Raw genomic sequence first — 23,603 nt, 5'->3', positions numbered from 1 at the left:
CTTAAAATCTCCCCTTATTTTCCAGGCACATCATCACCATTAATTGTCTAATTAGCAGAACAATACTGTTTCCATTTGAACCTTGTAAATGTTGTATTATTTAGACTCCAAACGAATTGTTATCGTTCCTACAAATATCACACTGCAATTAAAAGTCCAAGCCTGGTTTTGACAGACTGTAAAACAGGGCAAGAGCCTCTTTCCTTCCTTCTAGTTTTCCTTACTCATCTTTTAGTCTGATTCCAAGGAGAACTGATGCTAGTTCTTGGGCATGATGAAAATTATAGAGCAAAACTGAGGAAAGACCATCATCATCACTCTTCTGGACCCAAGACTTTTCATCCCAGAAAATCTTCCTTTTTTTAACCACTTATTTTTCAGAAATCAGTGTTCCAGTATAACATAACAGCAACATACACACAAAAAGAGAATGGATTAATACTGACTGGGATGATAGGTGAATTTGGTTGTATCAAGATTTATATTAATTTTTATCTTGATGCTGGCAAGAATTTGGTTTTGCAGTAGCCAGGAGGTGGGATGGCCAGGGCCCAGAAGTTTTTCTATACCATATCATGTCACTACCAGGGCAGAGAGAAGGGAGTCTTTTCTGGGAAGAATGTTTTTTGGTCAAGTAGGCGTGGTAAATGGAGTGGCTGGGTAATGCCAGGTCGAATCTGGAGGGAGTGGTTGGTTATTATCTGTTGCTGGGGTTTCTGCAGTGAGCAACAACATTTGTTTTCTTGTCTTGTCATTTGTTTCTTTCTTTTCATGTCGTTAGCATCACTGCTGCTACTGTTCATTTTTCTTACTTTATTGCTGTTTCAGTAAATTGTTCTCATCTCAACCTGGATCTTTACCTTTTGTGCCTCCAGTTCTCCTCTCCATCCCGCTGCAGGGAGGAGGGAGGGAAGGGAGGAGTCAGCAAGCGATCTGTGTGTGTCATGCAATGGTTTCAGTGGGAAAACTTAACTGGAGAATACCATTCCTAAACCAGGACAGCTTTCTAGAAAGATGATGTTAAGGAAGCATTTTATGAAAAACAATCAACTAGCTGGTGAACATTTACAAAGAAATCTTTCAAAAATGAAGGCCAAAAGGGAAATAATGGCAGAACTGAAACTTTAGGAAGTAGGTGATGCAGATTCATCATCACAGGCTCCTGAAGGGCACTCACATCACTATCAAGCAACTCAACAAGAACTATGTTAGAAGTTCATTTGAGGAGTGCTGGAAGCTAATACTGGCTGCAACAAATTAGAGGATGCCAATAAAAGGGTGAAAAGCAGACGACGTTATGATCAGTGCATAAGAAAGAGAAACGACCTTTCCAGTGCATTAACAGTGCAAGAGTACATTTGTCAAGACTGCATTTTAGTCACTGTACAGCAATTTATTAACTCACAACACAAAAAAACCTAAGCCAGCTAAATAGGTCTGATTTGCCCAAGCCTGCTAAGTAGCTACCTACGACTGCCAGATGAGTTTTAAATATCACTTACTTTAACTGCTTTGTTTACAAGAATCATAACTTTCTAACAGCAGGAAAATTATATTTAGAAAGAAATATAAAAAGAGATACAGGAAGAGGTATGCATCTACACTTTCAGGACTAGCATATTAACAAATCTGAATTCACTTCAATTATGCTTTTCCTTTGGTTCCTAGAAGTTATTGCATTGACCACATAGGCTTTATGCCTTCAGTTTACTGTCCATAAATGAAGGGGATCTGGGATTTTTAAGACCTTTTTACAGTCTACACCTTCTTAATTTTCCTAGTAAGTTATGAGGAAAATAAAAACAAAACCTAGAAAACCCCTAAATAATAAAGAAACCTAGATGGGCCACTATTAGGCAATTCCTTGAAACCAGTACACCCAGGCTGTTTTCAAAAGTATGCTGTCTCAGCTGTATTCCCCGAGGGGTTTATCCTTTATTTGCCCTGGCATCTGTGTTACTGTGGTGATGAAATGACCACACCATCACTCAACTTCTGTTTAGCTAGAAGAGGACATGTGAAGATCTTGGGAACAAGAAGCCAGTACCTGAGGGAAGACAGGACTTACACTTGAGCAGTGGTACACCTTTATGTCAAATTATTACAATCATAAAGTCATAACAAAACACACCACTAAGCTATAGAATTGCCTTGAACAACTCTATACGAGGCTCAACAAAATGTGCTATGAATGTATGCCTACCACAAGTGACTCCTATGTAATTTTAAAACTGTAACAATGAAAACTGCATGAATGGTATCTTGAAGAAAAATATTTACAAATTTGTTAGCCCCTTAAATAACATTTACCTGTGGTCTTATGGCTGGAAAAATATAAAGAGATGTTTATAAATACCTGATATTTTAAATAAATAAAAAATAATTTATTTAAAGAAAGAAAACAAAACCCCTACCAACTTTGCAGAAGTAATTTTTTCCTGCTAGAATTTTAGTTGCTGCTCTTGTTCCTTTTGCTATACAGCTGTAAATATCTTTCTACTGATCAGTTGATTTTGTCTTCACTAAAATTACAAGCTTTTTCAAACTGTGCTGCTTAAATTTAACTTTTTATTTTTATGTTCCTTCAGAGATTGCTACACAATCTGACCAAAGCAGAACCCTGAGTGTCTTTCAAACTGAGAACCAGCCACAAAATGACCTTACCAGCCACTTTAGTTTTAGCAGCCACCACTTAATTATGACACAGTATGTTTCAGACTTACAGTGTCTTACATCCATAACATGGTATCAACTTAGCCCTAGTAAGTTTGCTCTTCTGTGTCCTTCTCTTCTGTATCCACCTTCCTTTTTTTTTAAATACTCCCCAAATGCCATACCTTTACAATCTATATGCGCCATAATTTACTTTACAGACTGTTAGAGCAGCTTTAAACAGCTGAATAGATTTACTTTTGATATCTGCGCAGTGATTTAATCAGTTATTTGTGTTTGTTTATGGATACATATGGTTAGAGTTAAAAAGTATCACTACCTATTAGTCTTCATTCCTTAGTCCAAGCAATTTTCTTCATAGTTTTATACTGAAGTTCTTTTCTGCTCTTCTAATAAAGAGCAAAGGGAACTATTAAACAATTACAATTACACTTGGGATCTTACTCAGAGACAGATTAATTCTTCACAGGTTTGTGGTTGATTTGTAATGGCCTATAACATATTGTTCATATTAAATAAGATACAATTTAAAACCATTCTCAGTGTGAAACAATAAAAATGTTATAAACCCCTGAAATTCAATTACTGGATTACAAGACTTGATTCTGGCTAACCCTAACATCTCAGTGAAAGCACCTATTTGTACTTTTTTTTAACCTCCAAAGTTGAAGGGCTAAGGAACTCAAACACCAGCCATGCTTCCCACTACTGGGAGTTCAACTATTCTGTAATATACATGAGAAAATAATTAAGACCATGTATGAAACATTTATCTAGTCATTGAAATTAGCAGAAACATGAATCCACTCATGAGCCCAAGGAAAAAGCAGGCATAGAGACTCTTTGGCTACTGACCATAAGTAACAGGAGGAGCCCTTATATGCCACCAAGGACAGTGCCACAGGTTTGCTCCTCACTGAGCAACACACGTGGGGTGAATCCAGTCTGCCTTTCAGTGAAGGCAGCTTGTCAGCACATCTGTTCTCAACAGAGACCAAAAATCCCTTGAGAGACAGGCTCACAGACTCCAACACAGAATTCCATCAGATATTAAAAGGGTTATGTGGAGGTACCTGCTTATAGCACATCATCTCCTCTCTCATGGCCTCCTCTGTATTCCATAGGTGATAGAATACCAACTTGTTTTCATCAGGAAAAACATAACTGATGTTTACTGACATCTACCTAACAACCTCTTTCTACACAGCAGAGATAAACTACTTGCTGCAATAGATAGTCTGATTTAACATATCCATTCTAACTCAGAGAACACTCCTTTTTCTCACTGGGTATTTACTCTTAGTGAGTACTTAGTACTTACTTGGAAGTTGCTTGCTTCTTTTTTAGATGTGAGAAGGTTTATTCACCCAAGAGTTTACAAATATTTTGCCTTCCCTATTAGCTACTCTAACACATTATGTGATTTCTATCACCTTTAGCCATAAAGCAGTCTTATATAATCATGCCTTCATTAGCATTGCCATTCTGCCTGTATACAAACCTGTGAGTTTGGAATGCTTAAACAAAATTATATTTAAAATATTCAAAACCTAAAACCACCTCTTCTCCAGACTGTCCATGGCAACAGCCTCAATTCAGCCCCACTTCATCTTCAACTAATATGTATAAGTCATCTCCAGCTAGACAGAAATACAAGACAAAGATGAAAGTCTAACTGAGATCTATTTCTATCATTAGCTGTACTGCCAGTGAAGCACTCATCCCTTTTGGACCAGAGCTGGGTGAAACATTGCAAAAACATGTACACAGAACTGTACAAGGCAGAAGACTCATCTGTAATAAGATTATAATAAATGTTCATATAATAAAATGATTATAATTGATGTTCATTAAGAAGATGGAAAGTTCAAAATAAAAACAAAATTTGTTGCATTCGTTTAGCAGTGAGACTATTCACTACTACAAGCACAAGTGGTAAGATTACCCTTATCTCAAAAATGTTGATAAATCAGTATTTCATAAACAAAACATAGCACAGTTGAACATGAATATGTACCTTATTTCATGTCATAAGACATTCATTAATGTCTTCACTTGCCACAGATACTGAATAAAAGTATTCAGTATTCAAATAAGCAGTTTACGGATGAAAAGCATTGTTTCAGAAATGGTGACTAAATTAGTTCAATCAAAAAAACCTAAACCCACCTAAAATGTTTCCCTTAATCATTACTGTTTATACAGACCTTGAAAAATTATTTACTCAAAGCACAGAACACACCAAAACATCAAAATTAATGCTTAAGAAGTGAGGTGTATTCATATTGTTTGGGCAAAATTAGAAAATATAATCAGTTTTAGCAAAGGTATTTTGAACGTGTAACTGAGTAGGTGAAAGAGAAACAGGCAAAGCTTGTACAACACCCACTTTTCCCCTCTTCCCTTTCCCCCATGGTAAAATGTAAGGAGAAGAATTGCAGGCCTGGGAAGGTACTCAGGATGAGGGCTGAAGAACTGCCCAAGTTGCAGCACTTGCTCCATACTCTTGCTCTCTGACATCCTCTTCTGAACAATCAAGCAACAGAACAAAAAATTTTATGCCTGAAGAAAGGAAAATCAGAACCCACTAAACTCTGAGGACAAAGCTGAACAATGCTGCTGAATTTTGGATATGCTAAAAATAAAAAATCAGTTTCAATCAGTACCTGCAAAGCTACCTGAGTATCTCATTTCTGAAAACTACTGAAGCATAGCAAAGTATTTAAATAATACTTTGCACTCATTCTATTAGACTGCATCAACCACCTTATCTTTGGGCCTTTATTTCATGCCATATCCAAAGTTTACCATTTTAATTACTTAAATTGATGACAAGTAGAGGAAATACTTGTTTAGCTAAGTGATAAATTAGCTGCCCCGTAAAGTCAAATTGATTAAAACAACCTCACTTAAAGCAAGTGTCTGATGTGGTAATGGTCTTATGCATGTTTTGTTATGTTTGACAGCATCATGTTATGAGGGTTCACAACTCTGCCCCTCATTTGTGGCTTATGAAGTAATCAAGCATGTTAGAACACTAAACTGAGGATTTTCCAGAATGGGAAAACATTTTAAAGTAGGTAAGAAATTAAATTTTAGGACAATAAACATACATTGTGTTTATTTAAAGCAATGAAGCACAGATGTCTTCCAAATCATCTAGAAGCAGTCCCAGATCATGGGTTTTCTTACACTGGCCCAATTAAGTTATTCATCCTGAACCAATAATTAAAAAAAGAAAAAGTATGCTAACTAGAGGGCTGAGAAGAAGACAGTCCTGAATATGAACTTTGGAAAATGAGGACATGAGGACCATGTGATCTGTTTCAAGCTGGATATTTTGCCAGGACGCTCATTAATAGGTATTTTTGAAAAATCTCTTCTTACCTATAATTTTCACTGCTTTCTTCTTTGCTCTAGGAGTGATTTTCACTTAGGCCACAGAGACCATCTATCTTACAGCACTGTGATATTCTCCTCTCCATCACTTGAGCTCTTTACTACCACCATCTCTATTTAAATATAGAAGATACTAGTCCCAGCGCCTCCAAGAGAAAAATCGCCAAAAAACTCCACCAACCCAAACAACCCTCCCACACACACAGAGCAGCTCAAAACCAGCTAAGATTCCTACTCAGCCACTTCCACAGGTTGCCACCACCCACTGAAGAAACATGCCTAGGGAAGAACACTAAGTCAGATGAAAAGTGCACAATTGGACTAACTTTGGATAGAATAAAGCAAGTCTGTTTTCTTTTATAAAATGTATCAGATTATGTACCATTAAAATAGAATGATGGAAACATTAAAAATGGTCTGACATGGTGGAGCAGATTAACATTAACATCAGCTGGGATCCAGGACAAAACAAACAAGATCATGCCACTGACGGACAAGTTAACAGCCAGCGAGTCTGATGGTCATGAAATGCAATTAATTTTGTCCCATTTAATAACATTTCCTGCATTTTAACTTCTGCCTGTCTGATCTCTAATACAAAAACAGAGTTACATTGGACTTTAAATAAGTTAATTAAGTATTAAAATCAATCATGTGAAAGTCTTAATATTTAATATTGTTAGATTGTATATCAAAGTGGTTTTATTATTTATTTACTCCGAACCTTTCCAGAATACTTCATGTGGCAACAGGGAGTCTGTATCTCACAAGATAAATGCATTTACAATGCCAAATAAATTATATATAAAAGCATTTGTCTTAATACATGTCATTCAATATTAAATATCACCCATTGGTACCACCCTGAAACCCTAATCCATTTTTACCAACCGCACATTTGTATTATTCAAATGTTGTCTATTAAATAGTTGTCTCGAGAGCCACAGTAAAGGAATACATACCTAAGAACAATTACCATAGGAGCTTTGAAGCACTGACTACAGTTTTAACCCTACAACTTTCATGTCTTACCAGTACTTAAACATGCAAAGTATAAATTCAGTAGCGAATTAAAATGTCAGGGATAAGAAACAACACAAATAGCCTGGGACTATGGCAATGTATTGTCTTGGTAATTCACATGATGGTTAAAAAAAAGACAAAAAACTTTTCCTTAAATAAAAACTTAAAAGTCTATTAATTTCAAAGATAGCTATGCACTTGTTACCAGCAGGGAACAAGCTCATGCATCTGCTGGTTCTCAGTTTTCTTGAGGTTATGTGATTCTGCAAGAAACACCAGTTTGAAAAGAAGAAAAACTTGAATAATGCAGAGAGGATCAAAATCCTTATGTCATGTTTGCCACTAAGTTTTATAGCCACAGCCCCCTCTCATCTAGGTCAACAATTTTTTTCAAGATGTAATGCTCTGAACAGTGTAACCTGACATTTATAGCTAAACAACTTCTCTCTTTTGCACTGAAAATGGCGACAATGAAAGTATAAAGGGCATCAACCATCTAAAAAACCATCTCAAATACCTGATACTATATTATGTCTTCAGTATGGTCTCACAAAAAAACCCCAAACAAATAAAAAAGACAAAATAGCCAGCCAAAGCAAACCTCATTTTGCAGTTTGAATTTCCAAAAAAACCAAAAGAAATCACAAACTTCACAGTCTTAGCAAAGAACTATAGCTATTCTTCATGCAAACCTATGTGACCAATACACAGTGAGGCTGTTAAGAGAACACAACTTTGATCTAACATTGACTGCAAAAAAGAAATACCAGCAAACCAAAAAAAGATCCAAAGTCAACAGCTAAATGTAGCCTGGGCCCTCAACATTCCTCCACCCACAAAAACTACATTTAGCACCAGATGTGAAAACGTTATGTTGATGCATTTTCACATTTCCTCCTTTCAGCTGAAGTCTCCAATAAAGGCTCCTCGTAATCAGAACAGTTGATAAAAATGAGATGTGTAAATCCCTTCCCATTGTTTGACATGGCTAAGGCTTGAGCTGAAATACTGTATCCATCTTTAGTCAGATAGCAGAGGACAAGGACCAGTTGCTGCAGTCCAGAGAGAAGCAAGAAGACCTACTAAGAGCATGGAAAATATAACCTATGACATAAAACTGAAAGAAACAATGTTTTGCCTTAGTGAAGGTGAAAGAGAAGAAGGAAAAATGCCATAAGAGCTCAAATCAACTCATCATTCAACTAAAAAGCTACTCACTTTTCTTAGCAATCTAGAGGTGGTAAAAACCCTGCTCCTAATAAAAAGATTCAAACAACTGGAAACTCATTAAATAAAAAAAATACTTTGTTTGTTTAATTTTAGAATAGAATTTATCTACCTGACTACAAAACAGTTACACATAATTTAAATTAAAGCTTTGTTCTTCCAAATATGGTTAAGTTTACTGCAGTTTATGGTATGCTTTTAAGTATTTAAGAGTTTTACTTTCAGAAACACACAGGCACCATGCTATGCTACACACTTTATGTTTTAGTAATACAAATGTAACTCAAAGGGCCAAAGAACGTCAAAGCTGAAAGAAATCATCAAAACAGTGAACTGGAAAAAATGGCAGCTTAGCCTGCAGCCTTACCCAAAATGATAGTAACTAACTTAGACACTAAAAGTGTATTCAATGAAGTAAGTTTCTAGGATATCACAGCTTTAAAGCAGTAAGCAATTAATCTTGGATTCAGCCTTTATTCTTACACTATTTTTAGAAAACAGTTTCCTACAGGGGTTGACAGAATTTTTATAGAAACACCAGCATGGTTATGCACGCATAGAAGCATTTACATCAAATCCTTCTCTTCTAGTTTTCTCTTCTAGATATGCAGATGCTAAAGCAGCATGGTGTCATGCTGAGGTACAAAGAAAGTTGGTGGAAACCTCATTTGCTAAAGAATATGAGAATTTCATAGGCACTTTCAAAGGAGCAGAGAGAGGCAGAATTTGTTTCGTACCATAAATGAAGTTTCTATATAACATGAAGACCCATAACCCATGTTCACCTATGTGATTCGATCCTGATGAGAGACTTGAAATCAGACTTAACACAGGAAAATCTGAAATCTGATTCTGCTGCAGTGCAATGACTGCAGACTGCAAGGGTTCTCCACTACTTCTGCCGATAGGAGTAGTAGCTTACTTATGTCTGAAAGTCATACTCAAAGGAAAAAAGGCTCAAAGTAGAGCTACCCCTGGTAAAAAAATGTGCAGAATCTTCTTCCCTTCGTTGCTCCCTCTCACACCTAAAGGCTCAGTTTATGTAACGCACAGTATTTCTGTCATGAACTGCCTGCTCACATTGCTTCTCTTCAGCCTTGCCACACCAGCAGTAACAAAAGCAAGATGCATAGGAGCCCCTCTAGAGGCTCAGTATTTTTGTACAATGCTTATTCATACCTAGGATGTAGTGAGCTTCAAACAGCAGTATCTAAATGAAAGGAAATAAAATAAAATACCTCAAGCAAAGGAAACCTCTTAGACTTGTAAACATAAGCTATGGATGAAACCTGCTAACTTAGCAGGTAGTTGACTGCATGAAGATATTGTATCAAGATACCACTTCTGCTATGAGTAACATTTTACTCAGGGTTTTTGTGGCAGGAACGTATCACTGTATTCCATGCTACTAAAAAAGATGACAGGAGGGGCTCTTCCTCTCACAGAAAGTTCACTCTGCTGCTCAATAAATCCTGATGCATTGCTTTTGTTTCTGGTAGTCAGGAACTCTTAGTACTGATTCCTGCCAAGGTTCATAATATTATAAATGGGAGAAAATTATAGTGCACTAATGTTCCTTCTTTAATAATTTGATCTCTTAATACAGTGTTACCTGTTACAACTTATTTTCCTCTCTCTTCCTACTCTCATATTTTTCATTACAATTTTTGAGCAGCTGGATGAAATGTTCTCTACTTTCCTGTACATGCACATCAAACTCCCAAGGGAGAAGTGGTCTTGCTGAAGTCTTCAAACACAGAGAAGCCTGGCTGATAAAACCCCTATAGCATAATGATTTCTATAATGTACTGCTACATACAGGCATTTATTCCTCCTAAAATTTTTTCTGGGCAGTCCCTGCTGCTTGCCAGAGCATGTAAAACACAGGCACAGAAGTCCCCAGTGCAAGCAGCATGGTACATCAAGCACACGCCTGTACCACCTCAAAACCTGAAACAGATGAAGCTCTTAAACAGCAAGCAGGAAAGCAGTATTTTGCAAGGTTATATAGGAGCAGAAATCTGGCTATTAAAAAGGTATTTAATTCTGCAGAACGTTACCATCAATTTATAGTAACAATAAGAATTTGTAAAATAAATCAATTGAGAAATACAGAGAAAATACACTGTTAAAAGGGGGAAATATTGATAACTGTGAGTTGCAGTTAAAAGGGTTTCTTGGTTTGGCAGTAAATTTGTTGTCACCAATTACTTCTATTTTCTTTACCTTAAGTCCAGGGTTGATTTTGCTTTAGAAGTGGGTCAGCACATACTGCACAGCAAGAAAGAAAAGCCTGGTTTTGCAGGACATCTGTGGACAACAGGTAAGTAGAAGAACAAGACCTTAGGTCTTGGTGGCTAAGAGATCTGTTGCCCTAAGATTTATATATGCTCCTCTGCTCTGGGGAATGAGAGCAGAACAGCAGGCAGATTCTCTAAAGCTTTTTGATTTTTATTAGATAATACAATAGATTGATGGCTCCTAAATAAGTTAAGCTTTGTTGAGTGCTCTCTCTAATTCAGCAACCACTATGACATGACTGAATCTCCCAGTGTTCTCTGAATACCAAGTTTTGTTGTATGTAATCAACAAAAAGAACTGGAATTCCCTCAAAACGGTAAATAGATTTGAAGAATTGTATTGGAACAACAGCTGTCATTATACAACACAGAAAGCTGACAACAGCTTTGAGGCTAAGCTTTTAAGCCCATTTTATTAAAAAATATATAACTTATGTAAACAAGTTATGGTTAGAAACCTCCTTGATTAAATTTTTCTTGTTGTTAGAGAGCCTTTTCAGATGGTTTTCTTGTATGTGCTAGACAGACCTGTATGACTTTTTAAGAATATTTAAGGTAGATACCCCCAATATCTGAATCATGAAAGCATTCTGAATCCCCCTGGACAAAATAGCTGTTTTTGCATTCTTCTTTCCAAATGTTTTTATTTTCTTTTTCTGTCTCTCTCACCAAATTTATTAGTTTCTCTCTCGCCCAACACACAGAAGACCATTTTGCAAAAAGGCAACTTTCAGATTTCTTTTTCCTGATATAGACTCTATGATCTCAACCTGGCCACAAGCAAAAGCCAAGAGAAAATGTTCTTTTTTGCTATGTTGTTGCATTCCTGCTAATAGTTGAGATAGAGAAGTGCCCTAGTTGAGGCAGAGAAGTGACCTAACAGTGGCGAGGCTCTGGACCACTCAGCACATTAAGAAGACTGGAATCAGAATTTTGAACTGCATCCAGAAGTAAATGGAAAGAAACCAAGCATATAGAATATAGGTGTGATGTGTTCTCACTTTTCTTTCTTACTTAATAGTAAGGCTGTGCATCTAGGGGCACCTAAAATTAGTAGTTGCTTTTGAAATTCTGGTCATGTATTATTCATCTCTTTCTCCTAAAAGGAAGACAGAAGATGGCAGTAGCAGGTGTTCTTAGCTTTCTGATGGAAGAGGAGGAAGAAGTTGACCAAGAGGATAGATCTTTCTTCAGAAGAGGGGTAACAGACAAGGACTGCCTAGCTGAGATGACTATTCTGTCAAACACATATCATAATTCCACCTGCTGCCAAGAAGGCTTGAAGGCAGCAGATCCTCTGCCTACTCATCCAAACTCTTGTGTTTTGGAAGTTCCTGTTCTTTACTGCAGAAGAAAAAGGGAAATCCTGTTGTGTTTTAGCAGCCACACTTATAGAGCAAACTACTGAATACAACAAATCCAAATAACTAATATTAATTATTCATCAGTTTTGGTTTAGAGGTTTTGACAGCATCTGATCAGAAATGAAAGTCAAAGCACAAAACAATTGAAATAAAATTATTTAGAAAGGCAGGAAATCACTCCTTTACTATGCCACTCCAAGTCAGCTTGCTTTCTCTCAAAGAACCCCACATAAGACTCCCTTCACCCATTCAAATAACTGAACACAAGTGTTTTTAAAATTAACATTTATTTCCAACAAATGCACCTAGTATATCTGTGTGAAGTTAGTCTGTTTGAATGATTATATCCTTGCCTCCTTTAAATGCAATATTGACTCTGTATTTGGTGTATCTCTCTCAATGCACTGATGTCAGACACGCTAATGAAGAAATAGTAGTCACCTTCCAAGGACATATACACAGCCTGCCCTATAAAAGGTAACACAGGTGACAAAAGAATATTTTAACTAAAACTGTTTGCATTCTCAAAGCTAGTAGGAATGACCATGAGAGATCTGCAGGAACGCACATGATTTTCACTTTGTTGGATTGTTTCTTTCATGACTGAAGCATCATTTGACCACCGAGCTCCTCAGTTCACAGATAAAATGCTTTAGACCTTTTCCACACCCTAACTCTACATGTTAAACTTTTAAACCTATTATTTCCAATAAATGGCTACTTTCACGGATATGTGCCATGCTGTCAAACCTCATAGCATTAATGATCTTTAAGAGAGCATCTGAAACATCTACACTGATTTTCCTTACCACTGTTTCCTTGGTGCGACAGATGTGTGAATACTTCTTAAACTTTAATACAGTAATCATTTAATTTCACATCAGTTTCCTGAATAAAAGGCACACACCGACTGCCATAACCATCCCAGGACTTACTCCTGCATGTCACTCCTGTACAACTTAAAATCAATTTACTCATTTTTATTCTAGTTTATATTTAGATAGTCCATCATGAAAGAGCCCAGAACTTTTAGCCTAACCCAGGTCCTCTTTATGCCATATGTATATGCAATCTACTACATCAATCAAAACGACTCACAGTTCAGATGATGTGTACACAAATAAATGTACTTTACCTAGAGGTCAAAATGATTTCTGTAAGAGCACAGAAAATTCTCTTGTTTTTAGCTACCTCCCACAACCACGAAGTATAAAAATTTAACAAGCTGCAAAATAACAAACTGAGCACCATACATCGAGTTTCTTTAGTGTCACGCTAGGAATGCTATAATTATAATCAAGAATACACTTCACTTTTAACTCTGTTTTTACTGTATCTTTCTACCTTGTGGCCTGTGGTGGCCTATGCCAATTTTATAAAAAATATGGTTAGGGGGGAGGAAAGGGTAAAAAAACCAAAAACCAACCCAACTTTAAAAAAATCAATTCTGCTACTCTGAGATCATACGTGCAGGAACTGAGGTGTGGATCTTGGCTTTTTAAGATAATGCTTATATGTTTTGCCCTTACTCCTGTCTCAGTTTTTGCAACCATATAATACTGTCTGGGGTGATCACCATGACAGTGGATAAATTAGGATTTCACTACCATTAAGTATGAATTGCTTCTTAACAAGGCTATGAGTCAGCGTAGCTCTTATTTGCCAGAACTGAAAAACTTTCAAACCTGCAGTACAAAGGTAGGATTACAAAAAAGTGTTTTAGAAATGCTAAAAAGTAAGATAGGCTGAAATGTATACATATCAATTCATTGGTTACATGAAGAGAAAGCTGCCACACAAATGCACTGGAAAAGGCAGAAATATTTGTCTAAACATGGTAGGGAAAACACATTGCTAAAATGTTGATGATACACTTTTATGGTTATTTTTATCTGGACAGCAAACTTCTTTCTTTCATAGACATTGAACAATATTATATCCAATCAGCATAGAAATTTTCTAAAAAAGCCACATGATTTATTCTTTTTTCAATTTGACTAAGAAAATAAACCGATACAGCAGAAATAAAAAAGGAATGGACATGTTATGCACCTGACAATTCAATTAAATTACTGTCGCATATAAGCATGTGGAAAATAGTTTCTGAACTTGTCAGGAGAAAGTGCAGAGGCTGACTCCTCACTACTCTAAAACTCTCCTTCATTTAATCAACTTGGATAGTCAGCTTTGGTGCTCTGACGTGCACGTGCAAGGACCACTGCCCTAGGTTCATGAGGAGCCCTTACCCTGAGACATTTTGATCTTGTTTGCTCATCTGAGTCCACTACGTAACTATATCAGGAACCTTTTTGTATTTCAGTACTAGCCATATTCCTGGTAGAGATTTGGGAATGTAATTTAAATATACTGTATGTTATTGTGACTCAATAGATATTCAATTAGCAAAGAAGATGGCTGCATTTGTCCACCTCACATTAATCTCTGGAAAATAATTCATATACCAGTTGCTGTGTAATGATTTCATTAAATATGCAAATAAAAATATTCAAAGGGCCTTCACTGATTTTATGACAATGAAATCCATAGCTGTGATATTCCAAACAACCCTAATTCTTACTTTCTTAAGTGTATTCATGTACAGTGAAACAGAAAAGTATAGTCTTACTTTCTTTACAAGAAAACAGGATCTGAGTTGGAAGCCCAAATGTCAGCCCTGAACATTATAAAATTATACAGAATAAGGAGGAAACAGGGCTGATAGTGCATATAAATATGACAGTGTATTAGGCTGCATTTAATTACCAGTTCAAACAACAACCTGATCTAACCTTTGACAAGTAAAATAAATGTTCTGAATAATTTAACCAAAGCAAACATTTGCTGTTAAATGCTGGCTAATTATAGTAAGAGTTGTACTGAGAGGGGGAAAAAACCCAAAAGAGATGGTAATTTATACACTTCTCCTGCAATTGCTACTGCAAAAGCTATTCCTTGAAACCCTTGAATTTTTTTTTCCATGTGGGATAGCTATGAAGTATCTACTTCTGGAAAAAGAAAAATCTGTCTGTATTTAAAGGAAGAAACACCATAGGAAAATAAGAAATACTCCAAATACAGAAAGTAAAGCAACATTAGTTTCGAGAACATCCATCTTTTCTGTGGATGGCTTTGTGACATGAAAGGTCTGTGTTTGAAATGTCCTGTACCACAATGAAAGATAAGAAAGGGTAGAATAATGATTAAGTCTTTTTCAAAGTGTCAGTGAAAAATCACACAAGAGCCTCATTATAGGATATGGGAGCACAGTTCAGTCATGTCCACTGCACTTCTGAGAAGAGTAATAAAGAAACTGAAATTCTTTCTTTACATAAAAATGGTATCAGCAGTTAAATGACAGAATAAAACATGGAGATTCTTTAAAAACAACCCCACTCAAAACATGTAATGATGAAATAATTCCACCACTGTGACTTTTTCAGATTTATTATTATAGCCAGATATATTATCCATGTGAAAACACTGAGCTTGTTTCAAAAAGAACCTAAATATTTCAGAAAAACAAGCATTTAAAGTCAGCATGCTTTGAATATCAGAGCATCAAAACCCATTAAATAGAAACCAATAGAAAAAAAAGGTGGTCTTTTTCCTTCAGCATACATGCTTTCCAGTTGTAGGCTATTTATATAGAAATTAATGGGTTTTGCTATCTTTGGGCCAGGAGTTTCACTTATTTATGTGATCAAGAGTTATCAGGAGCATCAGCTGTCTATCTCCATGCCCAATAATTATGATTCAGAAGAATCAGAAGACCATGAAAATTTCACAGACAAGCAATGTATAGTAAACAAAAGAAGCCTATAAAATCCCTAATCTTGAATATATAGTAATATTTGAAGGCTTTATATAATCTGCAAAATAAAAAGTGAAAACCATTAAAAATATTAAAACTGACTTTAAGTATGCTCCCCTCTTTTCCCAAAAGTAATTTGTGTGCAGATAAGTTCTGGCCACCAGCTTCTAAGAGAAACATATTATTTTTAAGTTACCTTTTATATTTTCATAAATATTTAAACTCTCCCTGAAATTTTAAATATGTTTATAGAGACATGGATGCTAACATTCTTCGCCTCTTACAATGAAAAAGTATGAATTAAACTGTTTCTTGCACACTATAAGAGAAAAAAATTTTAAAAGAAACAAATAATAAATTCACCAAAAAAATTCACCAAAAATTGTTCACTTGATAATGAGTCAGGTGTAGTCATGAAATTGAACTGGATTTTCCATCTTCCAGTGTAAAATGAATATTAGACAACCGAGTTTGAAGGTCATTACTAATCTTGTTCCATAGTTCAGGACAAAGTCCTTAAGCAAAACAAAGTAGTAAAGAGCCTGACAAGATCCATGCCTGACACTGGAGAAATCCAAGTACAGAAATAATTTTACACTGTGTCCACTGCTTTGTATCAAATGAACAGTGATATGCACTGTTTTTTCTTATGCTGAGGCATCCATAAAAACATCCTCAGCTGTATTTGGACAGGACAAAAGGAAATCTGAGGCAGTCATTGGTAAATGCAATGAATCAACTCTTCCCTTTTATTGCACTGCACATAAAACTTTGGCATTTAAGCACAAAACTGGAACATGCCTTCTCTGGAGTTGTTATACTTGGATTCTGCACTTGAAATGTTACCAGGACAGTAAGGCAAATTTCACTAATAGGAGATATCTTTACCTTTCTGTGAATTACAATGTACCAAGAAATAAAAGTAGCTAATCAATACTAAAATTTTATGTTCTCAAAAACACTCATACTTTGGATGAAAAATGAAATCAACAAAACCATCCAGGTCATAGGTTGTGAGGGCTGATGGGAAGATACAAATACAGTAATTTATATTTAAATAATTAAAAAAAAATTAAAAATAATAAAACACTGTACTAAAGTGCTGATAGTTTGTAAAAACCCAACAAAGCTCTCTCTGACATAGCTGCAAGGAATATACACTGTTACTGAATATCATTTTAGGTTTGGTCTGACACAGCAGGTGGTGGACCTGGAAGGGCAATTATAACAAAATAATTTCATTACATATGTACAGGTACTTCAGTGTAAGCCCAGCATGGGTTTACTTTATGGTAAAAAATTTACAGATGGTATAATACTTTACCCAGTACGGCACACCTTGGAGGACAATTCATCCAAGTCAAAAAAAATATCTCCAACTAGAGCACTAAAGGAAAAGAGGAATTTCTTGATACTGAAACTAGTCAAGCCTCTCCCCTGACTTTATGCACCTAATTTTAACCCTGAAAACTACAAGAAGACTGAGTTAGTCCTTCAGATCCATGCTTTTGGGCAATAGGTTACAGAGAAATCAGAAATAGCAATAAAATAAAAAGTGGAATTGATTTCTGACCAACAGAAGTCAAAGCAGAGCTATTACTGTGGAGTTCTTTTTTAACTACTCCAACATTTCACCCTGGTAGTCTGTTATTATAAGTAACAATTACTTTAGTCTGTACTGGAAGTTTCCTGCATATTTTAGTCTGCATGTACTTGTAAGGTCTTCCTAAAGAGAATTCACTTTTGTGTAGAATGGTTTTATGATGTGGATTAGCTTCCACAAGGGATCTACATTGACAATAATGAATTCATTTTTATATAGTAAGCTAGACTTAAATGAGAAGTGAAAGGCCAGTGCCAACAGAGTTCAGTGATCAGCCACTGTTGTTCTCTCCATAATTCACTGGTTGCCTTTAATAATTACAGCATTGCCTTGATAATCTGTAGCTGAAGCATACTGGAAGGAAAGGAAGAGAGAATGCTTCTTGTGTTAATAGGAGAATTGATTTTTTAAATCTAAATGCAGACCCACAAAAACTGCAAACAGAGTATTCATAACGAACATTTAAGAACACTGACAGTGGTTTGAACTAAAATTAATTTATATCACTCAAATCCGGAAAAACATAATTTCAAGCCTTGATCTTATTAGGATACTTAATGTAATCTTATTAGGATGTGAGCTTCTATATATCAAAGTGTTTTATACATTGCAAATATATTTTAAAGAGCTCCATTAACAATAGTGAACAATTCACTACTGATCTCCAAACCTAGTTTCACAGGGGCAGATTATTGGATCTGCAGCTAATACAGCAGTAGAGGAGGCAATGCCTTCACACAGACAATATTGCTGCTATACAGAGCCGGCTGTCACATGAGTGCTAAGTAAGTTTCCAGGACTTTCTCATCTCTTAACTGCCTGAGATTTAGCACTGAGCAGCATGCTTTCCAAAAGGACAGAGTACCTACAGCTTCAGCGGAAGCAAATGAGGATCATAGATGCTTAAAATTTCAGAAAATCAGGCCTGGTGCCATATACAAGGAAAATGCTGCCAGAAATGTCACTCACAGAATCCATGCCTGCCACTCCACAGGGATTCATATATGCTTAATGATGGCTAGCAAGTACAGAGAGCAGACCTAGCTAAGGAAAAACAACAGAAAACCAGGCAGCAGGCAAGCGATGAGCACTCTGTCTGCACTTGTATCCCCACTGGCAAAGTAAAAGTAAAATGGTTAAGAAACCGGTAAGACCGATGCCAAAATCTAAAATGTTTCTAAGGACTGCAGCAGACCTCAAAAGATAGTTTTTAATTTCATTTGAAACAGTTTCAATACTTCAACATTAATGTATGCACATATATATTAATGAAGCAGACATGTTAATCCCCCCGATGTCGATGTCTGTGAAGCATCTTAGCTCTTACTTCCTTCACCACCAGCCGTGTGTAAGTAACATACTGTGGCAACATATGAATAGTTCATAGCTCCAGCAACAAATGAATGAATGAACGGTGACCTAAACACAAGCAGCCATTAATGTTTCTGTTTCTTTACCCATCAGCTATTGCATATACTCCCGGAAAACAAGTGTGTTTTCCTGACATGCACACTTGTCTGTTAATAAGCTAAAGAACTATTTCAGTCAAGAATCTATGTTTTTCCCCTACATGCTTCATTTCTTGCTACATGCACTGGAGTTTTACTCTATTAGAGATGCTCATGACAAGCCAAAGAAGAGGTGATGCTGCCAGGGACTTAGGTAAAGGATGCTACAGTGCTCTGCAGAAGCAGAAAGGGCCTGCCATTGCTTCTCTGCACTTGGAAAGCTTACGGACAAGCTTTGTGAAAAGCACCACGCGAGCTTCCAGCGAGCACTCCTATTTGATTTTAGTGTGCACCTGTACACCCCTTTCAAGACTTTATTGTACTAAACAAACTATGAGGCAAAAAAAAAGAAAAAAATGCTAACATTTTAAATGGCATAAAGTATGAAATAATTCCAAGGTGGTAGAGGTTTTTTCTTTTCTTTTTTTTTTCCTGAAAAATGTGTTGTTATTTAGTTTGATTAGGCTTTTTGTTTTTCTGTTTTTGTTTTTATTTCTTGTTTGACTTGGATTTTTTTATGCTTAATACAAGCAGAAGAGAAGACAAAAAACCTCACACAAAGAGACTTACCTATCTTTTCCAAAGGTTTCAAAGCTCAAAATAACTCAAGTAATAACCTAGTGCACATTATCAATACAGTGGGTTCAGAGATAAATTACACTGTATTTAACACCAGTGAAACTAAATTCCAGCTGCAGAATCTTCAGCAGAAAACATCTGTAAGAACAAACACTGGCCTTTAAGGGACTGGCAGATAAAATTATAAGTGAAAGTAGTTCACAAAAATACTTTTCCAATTTTAAATTGAATGACTGACACAAACTTACCCATCAATGAAAACTCCACAGAAATCCATTTTTCAAATCTTTTATCTCAGTTAAAAAACAGAATCCATTTTTCCTGTTATCTACAATATATGGTTCAAAATTCTCAGCCCCTGCAAGTCTTGCAAAAAATAATCTCTGCAAAAATAAGCTCGATGAATTCAGACAACCTAGGCCAAAGAAAAGAAACAGATCCTGCGAGCTGTTAGTCCATTAAATGAGCACTACTCTAATAGATTTGTCTTTGTAGAAAGAAGAGAAAAACAGAAGGAACACTATCTGCTTGTGATAAACAGACTTTTTTTTTCTTTTCTATATTAAACTTTTTATAGACAGTGGAGTTTTATTTTGTTTCTTTTTAATCAAAAAATTAATTTGGATAGTTGATCAAAGGAACTAGAAGTGTCCTAGGGTGCAAAGTGGATGACTGGCTCCTTTATTCTTGAAGGTTGCATCAGGCTGCCTTCTAATTTTTAAAGCCAAAATTTGTAGAGAAACTGTATTCAATAACTAATGTTTAAAACTTCAATAAACTCTTTACATTCCATAAACAGTGTGTGTTTATGTGGGTGCTACAGAAATTACCAGTCCTTATCATTCAATACTGAGATTAGCTCTGCCACTTCCACCATCAACCCTGAACCATATATCAAGTATGTAATTTTTTTTTTAAAGAACCAGTTTTCTCCAGTTCTCTCACTATGTTCTTAAACTTGAAGGTATGACTTTTCAAACTTCTTCTTCCTCCCATTCTTTAAGTAGTCAGAAATATGCATATATGTGGGTATCAGGTGTGTTAATGTAACATATATATTACTATATAGGTAAAATACTACCTTTGCTGGATAAATGATGCTAGTCCTTTTACTACAAGATAATTTCAATGTAAGCGACCACAAGAAAAGAAGAGGTTGCAAGATATTATCTGTCAGAACATAACGACTTTCACAAATGAAGAAAATGATTACCAGAAACCACTTGTTATGAACAATAATTTCATTTTTCTGAACTCAAACCCTACAGCATTCAGCTGATTGAAAAATAAAATGGCTGCAAATAAAGCAATATGGGTGAAAACAGAATTTTTTCTCACTGTCAGAGGCAAACGCATACAAAATGGTAAAATGAAAACTTTATTTTAAAATATAGGTGACACAGATCTGTCTGAGATGACAGGTATGACTGGGCAAAGAAAGGTTACCTCATCAGACTGACACAAACGGAAAGATCTGGTAACTGCAGATTCTGCAGGTCCCTACTGCTGCTTTACCCAAACACAGGGATTATATTTATGTAGGAAGAAATTTGGAGAACTCCTGGAAAGAGAGTGAGTTAGTCTAAAACCATAATGGAAGGTGGGCATCTCCACTGTGTGTCTAAAGTTATAATGGGAGGTGGAGTTCTCCACTGTGTCTAATACAAGAGTTGCTTTGCAGCATCATTTTCTAGATGCCTGGAACCAAACACACAGTTTTACTGCAGATTTACAAGGCATTAAGTCAGCCTTAGACACCCTCTCTCTCCTCTCTTTTCCTTGTCCTCCCCAAATACTAATTTCACCTTTATTCTTGAAAATTATTTACATTACAAATTAAAAATAATGTGACCAAGATTATAGGAAAGCCACCAATTCAAATTTTAACGTTCATGAATAATGATCTATTTTGGATTCTTCTCATTTTAGAACTTCCTTGTGTTTATTCATATATTTCTTTTCAACCAGAGGTAAGAGGTTGCATGGACACTGACAGACTACTGGAGGAGAAGAGGCTCTTTCATGATAAGCCAACATAGCCCTAGGCCAATTTTGGGCATTATTTGGCAAGCATTAATGTATTAGGAAAGCAATTTTTCAAGGTTCAAATGCATAAAATGCAGTGTGTATTATACAGCTATTAAAAAGTAGCATTAACATGAGACTGAATACATCCTGTCCATGTAATTATCTACTCAATTCAATATGCCCACAGAACATTTACACACCACTGAAAATATATAAATATATAAACTTCATTAAGAAAAATCTCTACTGTACCACTGTTTTTGGTAGGTTACGCTCCCCATTCTTTCTTGGAACCACATCCAGTAATATTATTCAAAAACATAACTAACCAAGCTTGGGACTCCTACATTCATATCTACAAAAATTACAAAAAAGCAATCAGAAATTTCATGGACAGTATACAAATTTACTAATATGATCTGTTTTATTAGGTCCCAGTGAAAACATCTTATTAGTTCAACAATTAAATGATTCAGAAACCATCCGCACTATTTTTGCCTTTTAGCAGTTCCAATCAGTAGCAGATCTAGGTGTAATCAACAGCAGCAGGGGGCTTTAGGAAGCAAAACAAAACAAAAACAGTAGGGATCTTTACTAGTTTACAGTAATTTGTACAAGGAGATGTTAAATGTTACTGCAAGTTAGTCCAAGATATGGGAAAGCTACAGGAAAATTCCCTATTATGTACAACTACTATTTCAATACAGCAATGGCAATATAATAAGCTTTTTAAAAAAAATTGTGTATTTAAAGTTGAATTTCCTTTCAGATCTAGAACTTCTTTATCTCTTTTTTGCCCCCTCCATTTTACCTTTTCTGTAACAAGATCAATATTTGGGTTACCATGTATTCAGAATCCATGGATGTCACCCCTTAAATTTGTGAGTGGGCTGCACGAGTGATATAAAGTCCCTTTTCTGTAGGAGTTGAGCACATGGTCTAAACAGCACTTTTAGCCCCTGCTATGCATGGTAGCGAAACTATATTTCCCATATGTTAGTGCTGACAGGCTGACTGATATAAATTCAACTCAAAGAAACTTACATACAAGTTATTTTTATGCTTTTTAATCCTTTTCCTCTATTAACAGTGTCCCAGATATAAGAGAAGAATACATTAAAGAGAAATTGATAAGTGGTGCAATAATTTATGCACCCTTTGAGTGCTAGGACATCTGCATAAAACGAGGCCATCGCCTTTTTGATGTCAAGGATCTTGGGATAGTTCCAAATTTTAAGTATTTAAATCCTAAGCTCTTAAATTCCCATTGATTTTTATCACAAGCGTGAAGAGATAAGCATGCATCTATCTTTTTGAATCTGCCCTTGTTAACATTTCTGAAAAAAATGTATCTAGCCACAGCCACGCAGCACTCACACAGCACTCCTAAAGGACAAACAGTGAACATCTTACAGTGAAAGCCCACATTGCCACATCTGTAGCATTCCTCCGAATTCAAAGCAACTTTGCATTAAAAGAGCAATTGCACTTCTGGACTGAGGCACAGGCAGAGACACAGTGATGACACACTCTCACCACCCCATCTCCTCTGCAGAACCAGAGAAGTTCTATATTCCCTTTTTTGCCCCCTCCATTTTACATTTTCTGTAACAAGAGCAATGTTTTTGTTAACATATATTCAGAATCCTCTCTATCAGGCACTCTATGGGATGCTTTCTTCATGGCCAGGTAAAGACACATGAAATTCAAAGTTCTTTGTAGATGACTGTCTCAATGACCACAAAAAGAGCATCAGAAAGCCTTATACTTGCTTGAGCCTCTTGAAGAGCAGAAGGTCAAAATTATTAACATAATCAGATTAAATACTTACCATATGGATAACTGTATTCTTTTCAACATTGTAATACACTTTGCAGCCAAGCCTACAGCTCTAGCACACAGCTTTACCAGAAACTTGAGAGCAGAACATGCTGGGGTCAAGCCATGACAGAAAAAGCACCAAATGGAATCCCTGCCATACTTTAGCAGAGTACACTAATTCTCCCCCAGAAGCTGCCAGCAGTGGATAAAACATCTCCCACCTGCCCTCAAAAGAGGATATTTTCCAAAGAAACAGTATAATTTAGT

General features: G+C 36.0%; 1 protein-coding gene across 7 annotated transcripts in view; it reads right to left on the bottom strand.

Annotated features, from left to right (window-relative positions):
• Nucleotides 1-23,603, bottom strand: part of TBC1D5 (TBC1 domain family member 5) — a 317,263-nt gene that overhangs the window by 184,901 nt on the left and 108,759 nt on the right. The gene's annotated exons all lie outside the window — the stretch shown is intronic.

The sequence above is a fragment of the Anomalospiza imberbis genome, chromosome 1, assembly GCF_031753505.1.
Source record: "Anomalospiza imberbis isolate Cuckoo-Finch-1a 21T00152 chromosome 1, ASM3175350v1, whole genome shotgun sequence".
NCBI lineage: Eukaryota > Metazoa > Chordata > Aves > Passeriformes > Viduidae > Anomalospiza > Anomalospiza imberbis.
Note: the sequence above shows the minus strand (reverse complement) of the source record. Positions and strands in the feature narration are given on the sequence as shown.